This window comes from Canis lupus, chromosome 25 (assembly GCF_011100685.1).
Source record: "Canis lupus familiaris isolate Mischka breed German Shepherd chromosome 25, alternate assembly UU_Cfam_GSD_1.0, whole genome shotgun sequence".
NCBI classification, from domain to species: Eukaryota; Metazoa; Chordata; class Mammalia; order Carnivora; family Canidae; genus Canis; species Canis lupus.
This window is the reverse complement of record NC_049246.1, coordinates 51,328,736-51,353,645: the sequence shown is the minus strand read 5'-3', so window position 1 is coordinate 51,353,645 and position 24,910 is coordinate 51,328,736. Positions and strand designations below refer to the sequence as shown.

General features: G+C 45.8%; 1 protein-coding gene across 4 annotated transcripts in view; it reads left to right on the top strand.

Moving 5' to 3' along the window:
• The window catches only part of HDLBP (high density lipoprotein binding protein), a 68,530-nt gene that overhangs the window by 1,222 nt on the left and 42,398 nt on the right, over nucleotides 1-24,910 (top strand). Inside the window, exon 1 of one of the 4 annotated variants that reach the window (XM_038574438.1) lies at nucleotides 2,611-2,743. The exons of the other annotated variants lie outside the window; for them this stretch is intronic. The gene's annotated coding sequence lies outside the window, so the exon portion shown is untranslated. Of the gene's footprint in view, nucleotides 1-2,610; nucleotides 2,744-24,910 lie in introns of those variants that run through there. 4 annotated transcript variants of the gene reach the window in all.

Below are 24,910 nucleotides of genomic sequence, written 5' to 3'. Positions count from 1 at the left end.
GGTGTGAGCAGAGAACACACTCCTCGGAGTCCCGAAGGGTGCTTCTGTTGGGTGCGGTCCATTGAGCCTACATCCACCCCCCACCTCCCCCCCCCCCCAGGGCCCGCGCTCAGAGGAAGCTTTGCCCTTTCTCATTAGGAAGAAATAACTAAGCTCCTGGAAGAAACAGCGCACAACTGAGTTTAGTTGCCAAGCTGCTGGCAAGAGGTCCAGCTCCTCGCATATTGAAAAGCTTTTGACCAAGTGGAAACCCAGAGAGCATCAGCGTGTCACAGTGCCTTTTCCTTTTAGTTATAAAAGCACCACAAGGTTCGACATTTGAAGACCAAGAAAATCAAACGGTCTTCATCTCTATGACCTTTTAGAAATTGAGTACACGAGTTATTTTGTGCCTAAGTTCTTTTTGTGTGTGTGTGTGTGTTTCTAAAATCAGACATTTTACAAGTGACAATCCCTAGTGGGCTGTTTGACCAGGCATGCTAATGTTCCTTAAGTACTGCTAGAGACGAGCCAGGCGTGTTGTTCCAGACGTGTCATCTTGATGGCTGCAATTAATTTCATAACAGTACATTGACCATGTGTGCTCTTCCTTAATACATTTTATTGGCATTCATGTGGATTTTAAAATTAAGACCTAATTTTATTTCAAATCAAGGTTGTATCTTCAAGTAGTTTTTTAAAGGAATACTAAATGTAGGAAGGCTTTCAAGGAGACCCTGAATTGCCTTCCCCAGTCCTGTCAATTCTCCTGCAGAGCAGACACGTCCCCCTCTTGGTGGGCTCCTTTGGTCTCTGCCTCCAACTCTGAGCGGCACATGCGCTCGCCTGCTGGTTCATGGCTTTCCTCTTGTTGCACGCCTTGTCTCCTCACTTAACCCTGAGAAGGAATGTGATGTCTGTAGCTTCCTTTTACCTTCCCTGCGTGCACACACGGCCGCCTGAAGCCCGTGCACCTTTACCTTGCTTAGTCCAGGTTTGAGTGTTCATGTTCTGACTCCATGGGGCCATTCACAGCTAGGCAGATGGTGTGCTGCGATTACTTTACCTTTTCCACGTCATCAGATTTTGTTTCTCCTGGTGTTCTTATGAGTCTTGTTTTTTGTTTGCTTTTTCTGTGTATTTATCATTACGGTCCCAAATTGACCAGTTGTCTAAATCAGCTTTCAAGAAACAGTCCTTTTTTTTGTCTGATGAAATTCAGTATTTTATTAATCTCTTCTTGGATATACATCCTCCAGGCTCCCACCTGCTGTATTCTTCTTGCAGGTCCCCAACCCCGACCCCTTCATAGGGTCCTTGGTTTCCAGGACACACCAGTGTCCCTTTCTCTGGACTTGGCTACCCTCATTGTGGTGGAACGCTTCCTTAAGGCGTTGCCCGGGGGCAGATGAAGGGGAGATAAAGTTTCGAGAACAAGAATGTCGAAAATGCTGTTTCTCCCCGTGTGTCTGGGTGAGAGACACCATTTTGCTCTGACTTCTGTCTTGAGGGTTATTGTTGAAGGCTTCTGACATTTTGATTTTTCGGCCTCTATACGTGGATATTTCTGTTCTGAAGCTTAAAGGATTTTCCTCCCTGAAATGCACAACACGCAGCGCAGTGATGTCCCTCGGAGTCTGTTTCCATGTAGTGTCCTGCCTACTTTTTAGGCCCCTCTTACGTGGAAAGTCCCGTTCTTCAACACTAGACATTTTTAATTTATTGCTTTGATCTCTTCCCATTCACCTTCTTTTTGTGGAATTCAACTGTTGGGCCTTCTGGATGGACACTGATTTTGCTTGGGTTGTCCACTTTCTGGAAGGCGTTCTCAACTTTATGTGGGCCGTATTGTTGAGCTGTGCTCCATGCATGTCCCTGAGACTGTCCTCCTGCCCCCTCTGTTCCAGCCTTCTCACATCCTGGTTTGGTTTTGGTTCGTAGCTTGTTGTTGTACCTCCCCTTATCTCTGAGGACGTTCCTAAGTTTGGGGGGGTTTTCTTTCTTTGAAGTCACAGTTTGCTTCAGGCTACTTTATGTTTGGGATTTTTGGCTTTCGTTTCAGGGCTTTTCTGTACTATCTGATGATATTTTCCCATCTGTTCAAATGTCAGTTGGGACTTGTCAGCTGTGGTGTTCACTGCAGAGATACCTGCTTGGGCCATTTCCTAAGACACCCTGTCACCGTCTTCCTGTCTCTTGAGCTTCTGCACAAAAATATCTTCCTGCCTCTTGCCTTTGTCCAGCGGGCTAAGTGAAGGAGAAGACTATAATCTTAGCAGTTACCATGGACGGACTTCCTCCTCTTTCTCCAGAATGATATCTCACCCTGCACTGTAATGAGTGTCCCCAGTCCAAAGATTCTGTTTCCCTTTCCAGCGGCAAAAAACACAGCCTTTGACCCGGCCTGTGAAAGGGACAAAACAAAACAAAACGTCCTTTTTAATAGTATTTTCTCCTCACTTTTCTGAGTGCCCACTGGGTGTGTTATTTTTAGCTTGCAACATGAATTTCACTTAAATTTGTGATTCTTTTATTCTTTGCTAGTCCTGTGTAGCCCAGCTGTCGATTTTGTTTTTGTCCTACACATGTGCTGAAGCACCCTAGTAAAAAAGAGATGAACAGGTCAGTCTTCGTGGTCAAGAAATTCGAATGGCCAAGAAGCAAAGCAAGATTTCAGTTTTGCTGATGATCAGAGAATTGACATTGAAATCCTGTTTCCCCTACAAACTGGAAGAAACTAACACGACTATTTTAGTTACCAAAGGTGAGGGGGACACGTACAGTCAGATGTTGCAGGGTGTAAGTAGTTGAGCTCATTGGGAGGGTAATTATGCCTCTGCAGTGACTATCCCTACACCCTGTCTAATCATATAATTGTATTTCTAGGAACCCTTCCTGTAAGAGCTACTGGTTCTAGTGAGGAGAGGTTATTTTTTTCAACAGTGTTTGTAAAATCACACACACAAGAAGCATGTGACCTCTGTAGAGAAGTTACTAACTTATGTTTATTTGATTCACCACGCACTGTTAATAAATGAGGTAAAATTGCAAGTGAACCATAGACGGCCATGATGCATTTTAAATGGAATTACGTGCAGCAAGTGGTGAAGCAATGCCAACAACATGATCTTATTCTTTCTTATTTATGCCAAGGACTAATACATCCAAGGAAAACCTTGGATAAAACAATTTTAGAGATACTTCCTGAGGAAGAATCATGAGGGATTTACTGATTTTTACATTGTTTTGTTGTGTTTTATAGTATTTTTATGCTGGAAGTCCTATTCCTTGGACTATAGCAGACTTGCTATAGTGTTAATAAAGCCAGTATTAATGCAGCCTTCACAGCCCCTGCCCATTCCATCCCAGGCTTTGTCATGGGGGCGGGGAGGGTCTTCCCAGAGGCTGAGCTGTGCCCCGAGGCCCCACCCCAGGGACTGCAGGCCTCACCCAGAGTAATAATGAGAGGCGGGAGCCAGTGTTTAGTTAGCAGGGGCCATTGAGCAATCAGTATGAATGTTTTCCAAATAAGCATTATGAAGTGGTACCTTTAGACATTCCTGAAGGTGGATCTTGTGAGGCATGCAGCCGTGCCTGTCCCTCAGTGTAGACCGCCAGGCATTGGTTCATTCTGCCAGACTTGACAAAGGGTCACGATGCCTGTGCAGGTGAGGAAGGCGGTCCTCACCGTGGCCAGGAGTCAGGAAACCTGGACTTCACTTTGGGGCCTGTGCTTAATCGGGGTGATTCAGGGTGTTTCTTGACCTGTAGGACTTTAGCTCCTTCCTTTTAAAGATAAGAAAGCCGAATCTCTGAGATTTGGCTCTTGTTTTTATTCCTCTGGTAGCACAGAACACTTGGTCACCTCAGTTTATCGGAAATTGAGTTTTCAAGTTTGGAAGGATGGCACTTGGAGCTGATAATCACTCATGTAGCATCCCATTTTGTGATCCATTTCAAGGATGTGCAAGTGATGCGAAACACTTTGCGTAGTAAAGCTTTAATTTGTTGATTCTTGCATAACAGGCACCATGCCCTTTATTTCCAGCAATGGTTCAACCAGGCCATCTTGCCCCCCAGAGAACATCTGGCGGTGTCTGGAGACCTCTTTGGTTGTCGTGACTCAGGGGTGCTGCTGGCATCTAGTGGTTAGAGGCCAGAGGTGCTCCTCATCCTCTGGTGCCCAGTTCAGCTCATGACAAAGAATTGTCAAAAGGTCAGCAGCGCTGAAGGTTAGAAGCCCTGGGTGGCGCAGCGGTTTAGCGCCTGCCTTTGGCCCAGGGCGCGATCCTGGAGACCCAGGATCGAATCCCACGTCGGGCTCCTGGTGCATGGAGCCTGCTTCTCCCTCTGCCTATGTCTCTGCCTCTCTCTCTTCCTCTGTGACTATCATAAATAAATAAAAATTAAAAAAAAAAAAAAAGAAGCCCTTGGGGAGCCCGGGTGGCTCAGCGGTTTAGCGCCGCCTTCAGCCCAGGGCATCATCCTGGAGACCCGGGATCGAGTCCCACGTCAGGCTCCCTGCATGGAGCCTGCTTCTCCCTCTGCCTGTGTCTCTGCCCCTCTTCTCTCTCTGTGTATTTCCTGAATAAATAAATAAAATCTTTTTTTTTTTTTTTTTTTTTTTTTTTTTAAAGAAGAAGCCTTACTTGGCAGGGTCAGTCCTTAAAAGGGCCCTGGAGTGTGGCTGTCACAGGCCTCATTTTTCAGTTGAGGATAGTAGAGACTGGCTGGGCAAAGCTCCTTGCAGGACTGTTGCCTGCAGTATTGGTCTTCCCTGAGCTGTTTCTGTGCCGTCTCTTGTGAAGCACCGCACGTGAGCTCACTTGGTCCTCACAGTGATACCACAGTGGATTTCAATTCCTTCTTATGGGCAGGAGACGGAGCACAGTCAAGATCTATTAACGATTTCATTCTTATCCTTGTTTTCAGTTTTAGAAGTTTCATATGTTGACACACTGACGTAGTGTTTCCTCGCTGTCTCAGGGCTGCTCTAAAGCTTGGGGTCAAGAAGCCGATATCCTGTCCATGCAGCCTTTCCTGAGTCTTTTCCAAGAGTGGAGCCAACCAAACTTTTGGAGCAAGATATTCTGCTCTGAGATACATACTGAAACTATCCTGCATCCTTTAGAATTTTGAATCTTTTTCCTTTATTCAGTCATTAAGCATTCATTTCTCACCAAGTACATATCCATCAGTACATTTTGGGTAAGGAAGTGAACTAATGAAACCCCAAAAAAAGGGCAGGCCCAAAGTCAACAAGCACGCAGGGCCCATGTGTGGGGTGACTTGCGGACAGCTGCTGTCAGCTGTCATCCATCTGGGGCTGCCCCAAGGGATCAGCTTTCTTCTCAGGACTCTTGCTGGACTGGTGTTTCCATCACCCCATCAGAGCACCCAGCACCAGCATCTCCCTGGCGACATCTTACCGGCATGCCTGTCTCTCTCCGTGTCCCTGGCCCCTGGCTCCATGTGGGTTTCAGGAGGAGCCCTTGGTGGGTGTCTGCTTGTTTGGGGGCCCTGTAGTACAGCAGATATTCTGAACACTTGTCTTTTACTGACTTTTGGCGAGTTATAATGGGCTGCTGAATCCAGGACAGCTTTCTAGACTCAGCGACTTGCTGGACATAGTGATAAGTCAGTCCGATGGTCAGGTCTCCACACGTTGCTCTTGTGTTCTTCCACCACTGTTGAATTTGTGGCCTCAACCAACCAAGGAGCAACTTTTTCCTGAGCTTTGGACGTGCTTGGATCAACAAAGTGTTGTGATCTCCAAGAGCATCCTTTGCATGTGCCTTATGCAGTGGCGAGGCACAGCGTTTAGGGGCCGCTGCTGCTTGGCCCGGTGTTCTGGCATAAAGCCACCTGCTATGCTTGTCTTGAATGCTGTTCCCCTTTATCAGCATCAATCACACACCCCCTTTGTGTGATCTTCAAGTATCCCACCTTAGGTGTGTGGGTTGAGCTGGGGACCACATTCGTGAAGCAGAGCGGTAATTCTTGGCATTGCAGTGCTGGGTCAGAGGGCACCCTATGGATGCTACTGGGCTCTCACCTGAGAACTCCCGAGCAGGACACACTGTATCCCAGCCGTAAGCTTCATGATGTTGGTGCTTGAAGCTTCTAGGTAGAGTGCAGGCTGGACCAGGGCTACTTCTGGTTTCTTTCTGGAGAGGGAAGATAACTTCAGCACGTGTTCCCACCTCTGCCGCAGAAACTGTCGTGCCGTCGGAGGGAAGTTCTGTGCTGTGAACTTGGTGGTGGTACAGCGAGTTAGGTCTGCACGTTACTGGGCCTGGGCGCTGCCATTAAGTCAAAGGGGCTGGGAGGGAGGGCACTGCTGTGAGGGAGAGCCAAGAATCTTTTTGACTCTTCCCAGGGTCGGGCACAGGAGGGCGTGATGGCTGAATTTCCCTGGTTACTGGTTCTGCGGCATTCTGCAAAGCTCTGGGTGTGTGTGTTTCCTGGGGGAGGGAAAACAGTCTTCTCCGCAGGTGCTTTGATGGCTGCTATCTGCATGGCAACCGCTCCCAGCCTCCAGGAGGTTACATCTGGAGGCTCTGGAGAGAGCCAGACTCCTAAAGAGGTTGCCACAACAGACGACCTCAGGAGAGATGGCGAGGCTAGAGAGAACGCCCTTATCCCGGAAAAGACCAGAGCCTTTGGTCTGGTCTTCAAGTGAAGGTCCGAGAGAGAAGGGAAACAACAGAATTGTGGAATTAGAAGGAATACTTTTGGAAAGGAGGTCATGTATCTGGCTTTGTTTTGCTGTTTTTAAAATTTGGTTAAGGTGAGTGACTTGTTGAGAAGTGTTTCTGCTTCTCAGGGCTCCCCCAATACAAAACGTGCGGTCTCTGACTCCTCGTTACATAGAGTCGAGAACTTTTGGTCCTCTCTTTAACTCTTTCTTTGGAAATTAAATTTAGAAAAATGAAAATAAGGGGAAAGGATGGCCCTTTTCTTTTGCACCGTTCTGACAGTCGTGAACTGTGTTACTCGACGGTGTCCCGTAACTGACAGAAGGCCCTGGAGTGTGTCTCAGTGGGGCTCGCCGTGTGTCCTTCCTGGTGGCGATAGCACACTGACTCCTGGACGTCGTGTGTGGACAAGTAGGGGCATTTGCCAGCTCTTGTGGACGAAATCAGATGTGTAGTGTTGCTCTTCATTTTACTTTTATGTGATATGCTTTCTGATTTTATTAATACTTGGCTCACTTGGAAATATCTTTCAAGTGGAATTTCTGAATTATGTGTACTGTTTTGACTTTTTCTGACAAGTGGAAGATCAGCTAGGTGGTCCTGTAGTAGTGGCTTAAAGCAGTGTGTGTGAGATCAATTTGAAGAATATTTTTTTTCTTTTGAAACAAGGCTTCTATTTTGATCCATTTGCTTATGCTCAGAGCTGACTCGCCAGCCCATGAGACCAAAGTTGTGTGTCGCCTTTGTCGCCCGCCAGTGAGCTCAGCAGTGCTGCCAGGCTGCCTGTGCACAGAGCCCCTTGGCTCCCAGTGCTCAGCGTGGTGGTGTCTGGGATGTGCAGACGAGAGCCAGCTGCAGCCAGGGTGACCCGTCCGACTTGGTGGTGTCAGGGTCCATCGTTAGTTTATGCAGATGCTGGAGATGATCACCGTGTCCCCTTGAGATTTGTAAGTGCAATTCTTCTCTGAAAGATTGGGCAAACAGAAAAAGACGGTGTTACTCGGGGAGCATCAGCAGTCGATCTGTAAATCGTGGGTAGGCTCACCATTGGCTTTCCTTACGTTGTCTCCCCCAACTCTCACCATGTTGTCCTTGGTTGGCTGGGGCTTCGGGTTCCCTCCGGTCGTGAGGGTGCTGCTGAGCCGGAGACAGTGGGTGTACCTCTAGCCCGTCCATTTTTTTCCAACACGGACTTGATGGTTTCAGGTTCTACCATTAGTTTTAGGACTAAATCTTCCAGGAGGAAATGGCCTGCGAAGCACACAGTGGTGACGGGTGGGTCTTTCTCTTCCATCGGATCTCGTGGCATTTGACTTGAAATTCGGCGTCGGCTGTCAGTCTGGCATACGGCTTTATGGAAGGCTGTTTTCAATTTAGTCTATTTAGCACTGATTTCGTGTGCACTAAGAGGCTTCTTAGAGGAATATTTTAATTCCGGAATGTACTTTTTGTCTGTCTTCTCTCTTCACCCCATCCTGAAGTGGTGGTGGGGGCTGCTTTCCTTTCTCTTAAACCTGGTGCTGATTGACGTGGTCGCCGTCCTCCCCCCACCTAGATACTGCTCCCCTCGTCGTGGGCGGTGCTCCTCTCACCATGTCTCATGACATGGCTTGCCCCATCTGCCAGTGTCTCTGGGTCTTGCTCAGAGAACGGTCTGATTGGGCTTTACATTGTTTTTCCCTTGTGAGTGTGGTGTCTAAAAAAGCCGAGGAGCATTGAGGGGCCCTCCCAGGGGGAGTTGGTGGGGGTCCGTGCTGACACTGCTGCTGTTTCGGGTGAGCAGCTGGGCAGGTCTTAGTGCTGCCAGTGACTTCCTTGACACTTTCTCATGGTTTGAAAATCTGCTTTTATGAACTCTGAGAAGATGATTATAACAGACTTTAGTGATTAAAATTTTATTATGCTACATGGAAAGTGAGTGAAATATGCATTGATCTAAATAGATTAAATATATAATCACGTGTGTTTTGACTTTGAAGGATCACTGCCATTTGCCACCCCCTCTGCTATATTATATCAATATATTCATTTCCAATAGAAGGCATTTATTTATTTGTGTTATAATTTGTTTCTCAGACAGAATGAGTGAGACCATGTGCACAAGCAGGTGAGGGTGGGAGGGACAGAGGGAGAGGGAGAGAATCCTAAGCAGGATCTGCACTCAGCACGGAGCCCGACGGCAGGCTCGATCTCTCAGGACCCTGAGATCATGACCTGAATCAAAATCAAGAGTCAGACCCACAACCCAATGAGCCACGCAGGTGCTCAGGGATTCGCTCATTCGTTATTTTACTAACTAAAAAGTAGTACTATTCTCCATTTAATTTTATTAGGTGTCTTACCGAGGAGTTACAAGTATGGTACAAAGCATCTTTTCTGAACCATTTGAGAATAAGCTGGGCATATGAAACTTTATCATCCTTAGATATTTTTATGTATTTCCTACAAACAAGACTCTCCCCTCCTTAACCACAATACAACCATCAAAATCAGGAAGTTAAGGAGGATGCTCTTTGCTACCTTGAGGCCCATTCACATTTCACCAGAAGGATCCAGTTCCGAATCACATGGTAACATTTCATTGCCAGGTCTCTGTAGTTGTCTTCAAGCTGCAGTGTTTACGCCTCTTACCTTGGCTTTCTTGATCTTGACTCTCGAAATGATTATAGGTGCTTACTTTGTAAAATGTCTGTCGGTGTGGGTTTTGTTTGGTGTTTCCTTTCTATTAGATTCAGCCTTTGCATCTGTGGCCGGAACGGCACAGAAGGAATGCCAGGTTTTCTCTGCGTTCCGTGGGGTGGCTCACAAATTCAGTGTGTCCCGTTACTGGTGATGTTCACTTTGGTCGTGGATTACTGTGGTGTCTGCCAAACTTCTCTCCTGTGGAGTCTCTGTCATTTTAAGTGTGTGTGGGGGGCGGGTGGGGGGTAACTTGTGAAACTAAATATTTGTCAGACTTTCATTTTTGTCACATTCCTGTATCAGCCTAGGCTCACTGCTTCCCGTTGTATTTGATGCACCCTCCCTCGTTATCTGTTGTAATGTTCATAGCCCTTAAAGCTGGCTCCCAGGTCCTTCTGATGCATCCCCCTTTTTCATTTAGAACATCTTGCTTTTTTTAGTACAGCAAGACACTCTGGGCTTTTCGTGTGCTTCCCCTGTCCCAGACGGGGAATCAGCCTTTTCTTCAAAGATGCCTGCTTCCTTTTGATGGCAGGTGGTGCTCAGAGAAGCAGACTCTGGACACCAGGTAGGCGGTTGTTGATGTGTTACTGACCCGGGCCCTCTCAGTGGATAGAGCCGCAGAGTATGTGTGTGTGTGTACATCTGTGCATGTACACACTCACAGGTGCACACATGCACACACGTGTATGTTTATAAAAACACAGTCGTGTATATTCTCTCTCTCTGTTGGAAAACAAGGGTTCATTCCAGGACTTCTGATTCCAGTCAGATACCCCGGTGTGCATTCCAGTTTTTTCCTTTTAAATTGGTAGCAGTCTTTCCGACAGAGCTAGTAGTCCCTAATGTATTTGCTTGTTTGAGGAGCCAGCGCTGTGTTACGAGTCTCCCCTGCCCACTTCACCTGGGTGCTGATAACACCAGAGAGGTGGGCATCCTCTTACATGGAAGCCCACATCCCAATTTTAAATATTTTTTTAAAATTTTTTATTTATTTATGATAGTCACACACACACAGAGAGAGAGAGAGAGAGAGAGAGAGAGAGAGAGGCAGAGGCAGAGACACAGGCAGAGGGAGAAGCAGGCTCCATGCACCGGGAGCCCGACGTGGGATTCGATCCCGGATCTCCAGGATCGCGCCCTGAGCCAAAGGCAGGCGCCAAACCCCTGCGCCACCCAGGGATCCCACATCCCAATTTTAAAAAAGTTCTATCCTCGGTCTTTCCACTCCAGGCCATTACCTGAACCATCGCTTCACTGTTTGTGACAGCACACCTATTGTGGTTGGACGTGGCGCTATATAGTTAACCGCTTGTTCGCTGATGCTCACTCGTGTTCTTTCTAATTCCTTGCCTGCGAGCCTTCTTAGAGGAGTTGCACCTCTGCGTTCTGGGTTCTTCTTCGGCACTTCTGGGAAGGAGCTTCTTTGAAATGTGGTCGCTGAATTGGCGTGTGTCTGCTGTTGGTGAGGTGTTCTAGTTTTACACGTCTCAGTAGTGCCTTGCCGGTTTCTCCCGACCATTTCAAACATTGCATCACTTCTGTACATCTTTGTTGATCTCCTAAAGGAAGGGGTGACTGAAATTGAATGTCTGTTCATGTCTGTTTGCAGTTTGTGTGAATTTTCTGTGAACTGTGTGACCACAGGTCCTAGCCTATTGAGATATCTGCCAAACAGAAAAATTATTTGTATCCTAACTTCTCTATTAGATAGTCTATGCTGAGATTCTTAACCTCTTACAGGGTCAGATGAGTCAATACTTGCTGTGACGGTGTCTACAGCCTATATCCTCAGTAGGTCTTTGCACCCCCAAATCACAGGTTTTTCTCCTCAATATTCTAGCTCCTTAAGGCTTGATTTTTTTTTTTTTTTTTTTTTTTTTTTTTAACTGTCAGATCTTCAAGCCAGCTAGAATTTATTTTGGAGTGTGGTGTGAGGCAGGAATCCATTTTTATACTTTTTTCAAAATGGAAATTTGTTATTGGCCCGCTTCTGTTTGTTGCTATCCTTCCTTACTAATTTGAAAGGGACTTGTATCAAATGATAAACTCCTGGATACTCACACATCAGTCTGTTTTGTTCGTACTTTTTTCCTCTTATTTGGTGAGTACCGAGTCTAGTTACTATTGGCTTTGTAGTGCGTTTTGTTAATTTTAGGTGAATACTAACTTTTTGGGCCAATAATTTAGGCAGACTTTATTTTCAGGTGAATCTGGGAAATTTTTTTGTAGTTACAAAAGAAAAAATCCAACTGGGATGTTGGGTTAGTCTCTTAGGGCTGCAGTAATAAATCACCGCAAACTTAGTACCTTCAGACAACAGAAATTTATTCTCAGTTCTGGAGCCTCGAAATCTGAAATCTGGCAGGGCCACACACTCCCTCTGCAGCACTGAGCGAGAAACCGTTCTTTGTCTCTTCTGGTTTTTGATGGCTGCACCCGCACTCCTTGGCTCGTGACCACATCACTCCAACCTCACTCCTTGGCTTGTGGCCACATCACTCCAACCTCAGCTTGCGTCTTCATATAGCTTTCTCCTCTGTGATGTCTCCGCTGCCTGTGCACACTGTGTATTGCTGACATGCTGAACTTTCCTTCAGTTTTCTTAGCTTTTTGTTATTTTGGAGAGGATTTCTAGACAGACGGTCATCTGCAAATAGTGACATTTGTGTCTTTGCTTAGTTATATCTTAAGTTGCATGTTTGACAATCTGTGGCAATAGTAGACATCCGTGCCATTTTGTTCTGTATTTTAATAGGATACTTTCAGTTTTATGCTAATTATATTTTACTTCTGGGAAATACCCTTCATGTAACCATTTCCTTCTACTGGTATTAAATTCCATAGGAAACAAGGAATGCATATTGACTTTCTTCATTCTTTTGGGCATTTTTTTAAATTTTTTTATTTATTTATGATAGAGAGAGAGAGAGGGGCAGAGACATAGGCAGAGGGAGAAGCAGGCTCCATGCACCGGGAGCCCGACGTGGGATTCGATCTCGGGTCTCCAGGATCGCGCCCCGGGCCAAAGGCAGGCGCCAAACCGTTGCGCCACCCAGGGATCCCCGGGCATTTTTAAAGGGCCAACTATCAGTCATTTGTTATCTATCCTCTGAGCTACAAATTTGAAATGCATACATTTCCTAATATTGAATCCTTACTGTATCCCTAGAACAGAGCCTATACCTATTCATGGTATCTTATTCTATAAGTTAAATGCTGATGGGTGCCTGGGTGGTTCAGTCTGTGAAGCGTCTGCCTCCGGCTCAGGTCATGATCCCAGAGTACTGGGATCAAGTCCCGCATCAGGCTTCCTGCTCAGCGGGGAGCCTTTCTCTCTCTCTCTCTCTGCCTCTCATGAATAAATAAATCTCTTTTTTTAAAATGCTGGATTTATTGGTTAGGTGTTTTGTTTGAAACTTTCCATGTTTGGGACGCCTGGGTGGCTCAGTGGCTCAGCGGTTTAGCGCCGCCTTCGGCCCAGGGCGTGATCCTGGAGACCCTGGATTGAGTCCCACGTCGGGCTCCCTGCATGGAGCCTGCTTCTCCGTCTGCCTGTGTCTCTGCCCCTCTCTCTCTCTCTCTCTGTGTGTCTCTCATGAATAAATAAATAAAATATTAAAAAAAAAAAAACTTTCCATGTTTGGGGCACCTGGGTGGCTCGGTCGGTTAAGCATCCGACTCTTGATTTTTGCTCAGGTCATGATCTTGGGAGTCCTGAGACTGACCCTGCTGGAGATTCTCCCTCTGCCTCTCCCCACCCCACTCATACACTCATATTCTCTGTCTCTTAAAACAAACTCCGAACTTTCCATGTTTGTAAAGTAGTTTGCCGTGAAGAATCTCTTCTCTGCAGCACCCACTCATTGTTTGGGGAAGCAAACAGTGCCTTGATTTGCCTCTGGGGGCCACCCTTTCCACCAGGTACAAACTGTGTGTTTTGGATGAAACAGCCCAGCTGCATGGATGGATTCTGATTGGCTATGGCTATTAGATATATCCCATCTCCTTGGTCCCTTGACTATAGTTACCGGTCCCCTGGTAGGCTTAGAACCCAATTAATGCCAGTGAGATACAAAAATAATTTGTGAGGGCCCCATGGGGCAAAGAAGCTCATATTTCTTTGGAGCCACCTGAAGATATAATTACTGCCATTTGTGGTAGTTTTTATTTCAAAACCAAGCAAGGATAGTATTGTATCATTGAGCTTGTATTCTCTGTGTTTCTTTCCTTGGTCAGACTAGAAGGAGTTAATTGCTCTTTGTTATTTTCAGAGAAAATGATTTTGGTTTTGATTGATTGAGTCAGCTATTTTTGTTTTTATTTTCTATCCAATTTTTATTTTATTTTTATTTTTAAGTAGGCTGCCTTCGGGGCGTGAAGCGCAACATGAGGCTTGAACTCAAGACCCTGAGATCAAGACCTGAGCTGAGGTTAAGAGTCGGACACTTGGGCAGCTCCTGTGGCTCAGCAGTTTAGGGCCGCCTGCAGCCCAAGGTGTGATCCTGGAGACCCGGGATCGAGTCCCACGTCGGGCTCCCTGCATGGAGCCTGCTTCTCCCTCTGCCTGTGTCTCTGCATCTCTCTCTCTCTCTCTCTCTCTCTCTCTCTCTCTCTCTGTGTCTCTCATGAATAAATAAATAAAATCTTTAACAACAACAACAAAAAAGAGTTGGACACCTAATGAACTGAGCTACCCAGGCGCCCCTTACCAATTCTTTTATTATTTCTGCTTTGATTTTTCTATTTGACATGAATGTTTAGCTCATTTATCTTCACTCTTTATGATAAAAGTTAAAAGTGTGATTCACCCTCTGAGCGTAGCTTTGCCAGCATCCTTATAGGTTTTGATAAGTATTTCTCTTTGATTCTATTTTTAAAGGCTTTTATTAGGAAAATGTTCAAACCTACCCCTAGACAGAAGAGAGTACTGATGACTCACATACCCGTAAACCAGTTTTAACAGTTCCTACGTTTTGCCATTTTGGTTTTGTCTTCTTCTGCACTCCCCAAACTTTGTTAGTTTTGAGTATTTTATTTTAAGCAGGTTTCAGATTTTGTGTCACTTGTAAATACTTTAGCATATATCTTTAACAGAGGAGGGCTTAAAGAAAACCATCCCTATGGGATCCCTGGGTGGCGCAGCGGTTTGGCACCTGCCTTTGGCCCAGGGCGCGATCCTGGAGACCCGGAATTGAATCCCACATCAGGCTCCTGGTGCATGGAGCCTGCTTCTCCCTCTGCCTGTGTCTCTGCCTCTCTCTCTCTCTCTCTCTCTCTGTGACTATCATAAAAAATAAATAAATAAATATTAAAAAAAAAAAAGAAAACCATCCCTGACAAAATTAACTGTACATTGTTAATATCCAATATCTATCCTGTGTTCAGTTTTCTCCAAAGGTCACATAAGGTTTGTTTGAATCAAAACCCAAAGAAGGTCTCTCCACACTGCATTTGGTTGATGCCTCTTTTGTCTCTTCTTTTCCTTTTCCCTTTTTCCAGAGGGAGAGTGCGTGTGCACACGCAAGCAGGACAGGGAAGGGCAGAGGGAGGGGAGAGGGAGGATGTTAAGCAAACTCTCACTGAGCACAGAGCCCTACATGACCCTGGCATGGCAACATGCCTCGTGACTTCGATCTCACAACCCTAACATCATGACCTGAGCCAAAAATCAAAAGTTGGACATAACCCTCTGAGCCACGTAGGCGCCCCTCTTTTGTCTCTTTTCAAGTCTTTTTTTGTTTTTGTTTTTAAGATTTAATTTATCCATGAGAGACACAGAGAGAGAGGCAGAGACACAGGCAGAAGGAGAAGCAGGCTCCATGCAGGGAGCCCGATTGGGACTCAGTCCCAGGGCCCCGGGGTCACGCCCTGAGCCCAAGGCAGACACTCAACCGCTGAGCCACCCAGGCATCCCATCTTTTCAAATCTATAACAGTTTTTTTCTTTTTTTGCTTTTATTGTCATTTATGAAAGCTGCAGGGCTGTTGGTGCTGTGGAATTCCACACGTGGTGGATTGGGTTGATTGTATTGGGGTAGGTAGTGCATTTTTATGATCCTCATAGTTCCTGTAAACTGGTAGCTGTGTTTAGATGCTTAATTTGTTTCAGGTTTGATTCCCTCCCCCCCACCCCCACCCTGAGGTATGTGGGGTGGGAAGTAGGGGCGGTGCCAAGAATATATCCTGGATTTTGCTGTGTACCCTATTGCAGTATACCAGGAGGCATGATATGTAGCTGTCATTTTGTGATGTTAACATCTGATCAAGGGTATGGTGTCAGCAAGGCCACCACTGTCCCCTATAGAGCTTTCTATCAACCAGTCCTCTGCTTGGCTTTGGGTTATGAAACCCGTGGCCATTTTGCTTGTGTCCGTTATTTCATCCGTGTGTTAGTGTACTTTTGCTGCTATACTAGATTACCGCAGATTTGGCTGAAGTGAGTCTCACTGGGTAAGGCATGGTGTCGGCAGGGTCTACTTCAGAAGCTCCAGGAGAGAATCCATATCTTGCCTTTGCCAGCTTCTTGAGGCTGCCTGCATTCCTTGTGGACCCTCTCTCATTAAAGTACACAATTTTAAGAATACTTGTGATTCCATTTAGGTCTCACCTGTATAATCCAAGATAATCTCCCCATCTCAGTAATCTCTTTTAAAAAAAAAAAAAAGATTTTATTTATTTATTCATGAGAGACACAGGCAGAGGGAGAAGCAAGCTCCATGCAGGGAGCCCGAGGCGGGACCCGAAACGGGGTCTCCAGGATCAGGCCCTCGGCTCCAGGTGGCGCTAAACCGCTGAGCCACCTGGGCTGCCCTCCCCATCTCAGTATTCTTAATTCCTCTGTAACATTCACAGGCTCCAGGAATAATGACCTGGATATCTTTGGGGACAGTGAGTTAGCATCCAGTTGGCAATTTGCAAAATGAAGAACTGTTTCTTTTTTTTTTTTTTTTTAAGATTTTATTTATTAGAGAGCAAACACGTGCATAAGCAGAGAGGGGCGGGGAGAAGAGAGACTCTGAAGCAGACTGTAATGTAAAGCCCAACTGTGGGATCATGACCTGAGCTGAAACCAAAAGTCCGACGCTTAACCAACTGCGCCACCCAGGCACCCGAGATTTTTCTTTCTGTCTAGGTTTTTTAGTTGGCATTGTCCTATAAAGAATGTTTCTCTTCTCATTCTGATTACCCTGAAGTGGGGCTCCTCATCTCCTTTATTGGTGTCCAGAATGCACTGGGACTAGCAACTTCCAAAGTGAAAATGCATTTTTGTAGCTTTTTTTCTCCTAGTATCATCAACTCATGGGTATATATATAATTGTGTTTAAACCCACTTAAGACATTTTTTGAAGGTCCTGTTATTTCCCGAAGTTGGCTTCTGTGTCCTCTGGATGTGATCCCCATTAGTCTGTGACTCCTTCCTTTCTGTCACAGCTAGGTGCCCCACCTTGTCCCTATTGTGTTCAGCATCTGAGATCAGCCATTTTTCTGAGGAGCCCCTGGGTCCTTTTAGTGGGGAATGGTGTTTGGATGCCACAGTCCTTGTGCTAGGTAGGGATGCTCACTGCCACTGTGTTGTGTTAACCATAGAAATAAAGCAGTTATTCTACCAAGAAAAATGGATTTATTCAAGAATAACAGAATTGCATGCAATTCCATACATGCAGGATATGTATGGCCAAGTGGTAGGCAAGTCCAACAGAGAAGAGGAACGTTATTTTCTAGAGAAGGAGGAAGATGTTGGGAGAGGTTATTTTGAAGCAATGTCACTGGGGAGGATTAGGATGTCAGTTCCTCACTGGCTTCGTTGCCGAGGTTGCTGGTTTCTTACTGGAGCCAGAGCACATGTCTTTCCCTGTTGGGGCCTGTAAAAGACGATTCTTCCTGTGATTGACCTTGAGTGGTTAAAGTGGCTCCCCTTTATCGTCCCTACTCCAGTTTACTGGGGTTTCCCTTTATTGATTTTCACAGTTGTTTCTCATAGTAGATTTAGGAAATAATCAGGAGTATGATCATTTCTGGTTCAAATGAATATTTATATGATTTTTACTTCAGTGTGTATCTTACACCAAAAATCTTCATTCTTAAGGTTGTTAACCTGATAACTGGACCTTAAAACACATAACATACTTAGAATAACAATGCTAACATTATCAGGATATATCACTTGGAATATGCTGTCAAATTACGGCACATTAGTTACTTTCCTCTGATGTTTATGCCACCAATGTGACATTGTTAGATTTGTTTCCGTATTTTTTTTATTTTTTTCTTCAATTATAATAAACATAGAGAACTATGCAAATCTTTAGTGTTGTGGCTCAGTGGATTATCAGTAACTGAACCCATCCATAGAACCAGCATCAAGATAAGGAAATAGGGCATATTTTATTTATTTCTAGGGTTTGTACTTCTCTGATTTATGGTACTAAAAAAAATGGTGAATCATGGTATATTCAGATGAATGTGGCTTCCATCCCTTCTCTCTCCTTTATACGTTGTTTTCTTCTATCATTTCTTTTCCAGAAGGCAAACAGATATGTATGTTATCTACACCTATAGGTGTATACTCACTGGGCGTGTGTGTAGACCTACCACATTTCTGATTCTTTCTTAGGGGAAGGTAGCATACCCTGCACCTTCTGTCCTGCTCCCTGGAGACCACACGTACTAGTGTGTGGAGGTCTCTCCTGTGCCTTGTAGGCCACATGTTGCTTTAGTTGCATGGATATGGCATGATTTGTTCAATCTGCCGCCGCCTCAATAAAGTTGTGGTTGTTTCCAGACTTTACCTTTTTATTGCTTACAGTTTCTGCTGCTCCCCTACTGTGTTCCCAATCCCCTCCTTCGCACAGTAGGTGGAGTCCGTTCCAAGTGGCTGCTTAATGTCTGCTTGGAGTTGGCCTCAGCCCCTGAGTGTGGGGCTTCCATGCTGCTGCTGTTGGACCCTGCCGCCCTCCTGCTTCTCTTGGCTCCCTGTGGAGCCATAAACAGCTGGTCTTTGCCACATATCCCTCTTTGCTTGGCGCTGATTTTCTAACAGTGGGGTCAACAGTTTGTTCTTGCCCTGCCCACCCTTCACTGCAGGCAGGCCAAGTGCCTCAGCGGCCGCTCCCCAGATGCGCTTACAGCTTGCTGGCTTGCTCTGAGTCCACGATGGAGAGTAAAAAATACATGTCCAACAGAAAGGTGCACTTTATGCACCTTTATGTTGAATTAGTTTGTTCTTTGAGGGGACAACTATACCAGAAATTCTTGAAATCTAGAGGTGAGGTTCACTCCCTAGAGCAGACTCAGAAAGTACTGGAAGAGATGACGGAGTCCCACCTGCTGATTTGGCAAATGAGAAGACGGGCCAGGGGAAGAGATGTGACATGTCCAGTGTCACCTGCTTGGTGTCTACCTGGGCTTAATAACCCGGGCAGGAGAGAATCTGAAGACTTGATTTTTCTGATGTTTGTGTCTTTGTGAGAGAAGCATTACGTTTCTGTTTGGATAGGACTGATGCCAGTTCCCAGGTATTTCTACCCATGGCTTCAGCTAACTTTGTGTCTCTAGCATAATGATTTTGTTTGTTTTTAAACGTTTACTTTATTTATTCGTGAGAGACACACAGAGAGAGAGGCAGAGACACAGGCAGAAGGAGAAGCAGGCTCCAAGCTAGGAGCCCGACATGGGACTCGATCCCGGGACCCCAGGATCGCGCCCTGGGCCAAAGGCAGGCGCCAAACAGCTGAGCCACCCAGGGATCCCCTGTTTGTTTGTTTTTTTAAAGATTTTCTTTATTTATTCATGAGAGACACATAGAGACACGGGCCGAGGGAGAAGCAGGCTCCCCACGGGGAGCCTGATACGGGCCTCGATCCCAGGACCCTGGGATCAGCCCTGAGCTGAAGGCAGATGCTCAACCGCTGAGCCACCCAGGTGTCCCTGTAGCATAATGTTTTATAAACGAGCTAAGTTCAGTCCAGCTCATAGACTTCCCTATGTACTTGTAGGAAGAACATTTTTTAAGTATAAGTTGTTGCCCTAAGAATTCTTTTGTTTCTTAGAGTTTAAATGGAATTTACAGTCAGAAGATCAAAAGTATTTTTTTGATTGTGGGACTTGGTGGGGGTGGGGTGGAGGTACTGCCCAAGGCGTCCTATGCTGGTGTCTCGTCTCCGGCCAGCCCTTGCTGTCCTCTTCTCACGCCACCATTGCCTTGAGGTGGGACTTGCTGTGGCCCCCAGTCTGTTACTGCTCTGAAACCTGTTCCCATGGCATTCAGAGACACAGATGGCCCAAGGGTCACAAGATCCATTTCACCTAGAAGCAGTGAGTGGTTGGCTCTTGTAAGGAAACAAACCATTTTATGTGTGGAGGAGACCACGGCCGCGCTGCAAGCGTGTGGTGGCCGTGCGCGGGGGTGCCGGGGGAGAGCCGCTCGGCCCGGCTTGCTCAGTGCAATCCTGGGGGCTTGCTTACTACGCTCACGGGCGTTTTTCTTTATGCTGAGGCGAGACAAACCCCTTCTGTACCGCCCTGCAGGTACATAAAGACAGTCTTGGGTGTCTTCCAATTCCCAGGGGCTTTCAGGGTGCGTGCAACCTCTGTAATCAGCAGTCCCTCCCAAGGAAATGAACAACACAGAAGTCTTACTTCAGACGTCTTGCTTGTACCATGGTCTAATAAACCAGTGAAGAAAATAATTCTTGTGACCCTGCCTTTTGCTGATCTGTGGTAGCAAATGCTGTTTAATAGTACGTCTTTGTTTCCCTCTCCAAACAGAAGGATCCATGGACAAAGTAAGAGCGCCCTATAAAACAGAGCTATCCTTCTGCAGCGGACTCTCAGGAGCGCTTAGCCTAGCTCTATCAGTAATTTCTAAACCTGTTAACACACACCTTTTTTTGGGTAAGTGGTATAAGACATATATGCTATTTTTACATGTGCTCACCTCTCAATACAGTTGCTGCTTTTTCCAGTCCGTCCTCCCTTACCAGCCCCCACGCGCTGCTCCCCAGTGCCTGGTTCTGCGCTCCCTCTTGGAGTCTCAGCAGCTTAGATGGCCTACAAGTAAGGCATAGGCGTTTTATGCACACGCAAACACGTTTCCTCGCAGAGCTGCCCGTCTCTCGTGAGTTGACCTGGACCCTGGCTGTATGGTTGAGGGAGGGACACTCATTCACTCCCCCACCATCTGTACAGGGCTGAGACCTTGTATCTGAGGGGCTGCTGACTGGATTCTAATAATCTCTTCTTACAGAAACCAAACTCCCACTGTGTTATCTAGGGCATTCAGCATCAATTTCTTTTAAGTGGATCAAGAACTTAAGACAAAGCAATTAGAATGTCAGATTCCTTGAGGTTTTTAAGAATTTTTCACCTAAGTGACACAATTTTTTTTTAAAGCAATCTGTCCTCACTGAGAATTTCCGTGTGATAAGTTTAATATTCTAGGAACATTTCACTCTTCTTTCCTTATTTTGCATCATTTTTAAGTTGTGTAGTTACATTAACAAGTGAGCCCGGCATAAAGAGGTTTGGGAGCAAGTGCAGCGTCGCAGGTGGGCACTGCAGTTGGGGCACACGGAGGCGGTCTGTGAGTGGAGGGTGGCCTGCCTTCTCGGTTTGCCGGTGGGAGGAGACTTGCTCGCTCAGTAGGTCCGGTAGGAGACTTTGTGTCCCGCCATCATTGGTTTACCCAGCACCCTGCTAGAAACAACACAAGCATCCAGTCTTTTGCTCCTGTGAAAAAGCCACAGTACGTTTGTTTCTCGGCACCTACGTGAGCACACATGGGAGAGGCTCTAGGAATTACCGGGTCAAAGCACATTTGTGCTTTTTTAAGTTGCAGTGTGTAATCAGATTGCTCTCCAAAGAGGTCACGTCAGCTATTCCTCCAGCCACACCAGTTTTCCTGTACCTTCTCTGATGCTCATCAGACCTCATACTTACCGAACTGAGAAGTGTGATGTAGGATCTCTCCCACTTTCAAAGTGCATTTTCTTTTGTACAAGTCAAATGTTTTCTTCATTTCTATAAAAGATGTTTTTATTTTTTGCTTCTGTTTGGGTTGTTAATGGATTTTTTGGAGTCCCTGGAAGGAATGAAAGCTGTCCACTAAACTTGGTCACTTCTTCCCGGAAGCCTTTGAGACAGCTCTCTGTGCCACACGCTCCTGGGCGTCTGTGGCAGAGGAGACACTCAGGACGGACACAGTACCCGTTTTGTATTCCTTCTCGTCCTCTAAATTTATTTTAAACAAGAAATTCATAGTAAATTGATTTGGGTCTTGTAAAAAGAGTTATATAAAGTTTATTAATAAGAAAAACCTTTTTGTCAAATTCCATTTCTGCTTTGGTTTGGAAAACCCAACTCTAGCAAATAAGAGTTTCCTATAGAATTTCAAAATTTTTACTATCTACCTTAAAAATTTAAAAAGGAACAAATGACATTAAGTTCAATAATATAATTTTGTTTACTCCTGTCTAGAGCATTGTTTCATCGTGAATTCAGTACAAAGTCATCAGCAAGGTGTTTTTTTGCATGAAGTCTTCAAAATCCAGTGTGCCAGTGTGTTCTTTAGACTCAGAGCATGCATCGGGTGGAACTAGCCGTGTCTCAAGTATCGGTAGCCACATGTCACCAGTATATGCTGGCCAGCATGGCTCAGGAGCAGTTTTCCTTTCATTTCTATGGAAACCCATTAACTTTCATTTTTGAACCTAACCTTGTGCCATTTGCTTTTTAAAAAGAGTTTTACAAGGTCTGGGGTGCCTGGATCGCTCAGTTGGTTGAACATCCTGCTCTTGGTTTCTGCTTGGATTGTGATCTCGGGGTCATGAGATCAAGCCCCACATCAGGCTCTGCACTTAGCGGGGCGTCTGTTTGGGGTTCTCTCTCTCTCCCCCTCCCCCCTCCACCCCCGCTCATGTGTGCTCTCTTGCACGCTCTTTCTGTCGAATAATAAATCTTTTAAAAATTTACTTTTAAAAAAGTTACAAGGTGTGTTTATCTGACACATGTTCTTGAATTTGGCTCTAAATAAATGCTATTCTTTCCTCATCTGTATAAAGATACGTTAATTCAGTATTCATGAAATTAGTGGGGTACTACATTAAATGTATTCATTTAGTGGAATTAAATGTTAATATTCCCATATAGTGATATGGCTACTGTAGGGCAGTTTACCTTCTTTGATTTTTAACAATTTCCAAAGGCCCCAAGGGTTTACAAATGGGCAACTTTTAAAAGTTGAGAGCTTAAACAACTCACCCGGGTGACCCAAAGAGGATCTGAGCAAGACACTGAACTTCCTTGTGCTGACCACAGGTGTGGTGTTCTTCATTCGGTCTGTCTGTCCTCACTGTAGATGCCTGTGATGACTTAGCTGACACTTAGGTGAAAGAAATACACGACGACATCTGGGAGCAGGGTCACCGAAGAACGCTTGGTCCCCTTTTCTGTCTGTCTCTTCCTCAAGAGAAATGAACATGGATGCAGTGCAGACCGACCCACCGCCGTCTGGTTCCCTCCCGTCTGGACCGGGACGGCTGTCCTCTAGGGACCACGGTGCCAAGCTGGATGTCCCACGGTAATATAATTTCTGAGCCAAAGAAAAGGAACCCAGTTTTAATGTGTTCAGTATTAGAATATGCTCCCAGCCAGCCTGCCGCCACAGGTTACAGCTGGCCAGGCATAAATAAGCTGAATCATAAAGGAGTTCGTAGTATATTTTTCAGCTATCAGGAGAGATGGAAACACACTCCTAGCCCCGACCCGACCACCACACAGTGTGGGAGAGCAAACCCTGGGGACGCTCCTGCCCCTCGTCGCCTGCTGCTCCCAGGATGGCAGGGCAGGGCCTCTGAGCCGCCGTCAGACCTGGGCGGCTCCGTGGTGATCCGCCGACGGGGAGTTGGCCGTTGCCCGCACCGCGCTGGGAGGACACCATCCTCGCACACCGCTTCCCTGGACTCCGCGGGAGAGTTGACTCGAAAAGTGAGCCTGTCCCGGCGCCCGGCTGGCCCAGTCCTTAGAGCCTGCGACTCTTGATCTCAGGGTTGCAGTTGGAGCCCCGTGTTAGATGTAGAGATTACTTCAAAATAAAACCTTCAGAAAACGTTTCAAGTGGGATCGCGGTCTCGCGGTAGTTGTACCTTTAGCCTGACTAGGCTTTGTGAGTGGTGCAAAGGAAGGCCCTAGGCTTTCGCCTCCCTGAGATAACCAGTTTCCACACAGGCCTCAATTGTACCGCATCTAGAGGTTCACCTCGGGAAGCGTGACGGCTGTGTGAGGGAGGACGTGGGTGTTGGGCGCCTCTCGCCTGCCCCGTGGCTCTCCGTGCCTGTCCCTCTCCAGCACCACATGTCTGAATTACTGAGCCTGTAAAATCTTGGTATTGGGAAGGGCAAGTTCTCCCGACTTTGTTTTCCTCAGAGCTGTAATTGGCTATTCATGGCCTTTGATCTTTTGTATAAGATTTGTCGAATAAATATAATTATATACGTAAATATTCTAAACATTGTACATGGAAATATTATCTAAAAATTGCATAAAATCTGGTTGCAAGATTCCATACGCACACGCACACACACCTGCAGACTGCTTTCGAGGTTTAAGCTGCGTTTGCATGGATTTCGAGTCTGGTTAGGGAAGATGTATATAGTCTTTATGCCTAAGTCTTCCTAGATAGGTGAACATGTCATTTATTTTTTTAGATCTCTTCTGTATTTTGACAAAAGTTTTTAGAATGTTCTCTATAAACCTATTATTTTCTTATTAGATTGATTCCTGACATTTGTTGCTGGTGTTTTGGAACATGATTGTGTGTACTCATTTGGTTCTAAAAATACTTGGCGTTCTAATGGTGTATCCATGGCTCCTCCTAGATCTTTTGTACGTGGACAGTTGTACTGCTTGGGAGCACCCCGATTTACCACTTCCAGTTCTCATACTTCTTGCCTTCCTGCCCAGGCTGGCATCTCGGGTATACCTAAGAATAGAGAAAGCGCTCAGTTGCAGCCTGTTGTCTTCATGATCCTAAAGTGAATGCTTCTAATGAGGGCCTCTGGTAGGCACCTGACATCTAGTTAGGGAAATGTCCTTGTAATTGTCCTTTTTTGGAGAATGGGCAGGTTATATCACATTCTTTATTTGAATATTGTTAGGTGATAACATCATTCTTGCCCTGGTGTAAAAATGTAGTGAATTACTTTTTCTGTCCTCCTTTTCGTTCTTTTTTAATTTTTAAGTGAGGCCAAAACTCACAAGCCTCCAGTGTGAGGCTTGAACTCACACACAACCCTGAGATCAAGACCTGAGCTGAGGTCAGTAGTTGGACGCTTAACCGACTGAGCCACCCAGGCGCCCCTACCTACTAGTCTTTCTAATATCGCATCACCTTGTGTTATTGGAATAGAACGGACATCATCATTATATATTGTTTTGACTTTCTAGATCAGTTTCCTAGATTATTAAGTATCTAGATGAAATTCATACATTGCTTTCTCCTGTTATCCTTGTCTGGGAAATACTAAAGTCTCCTAGCTTTGTAAGTTGGGAAGA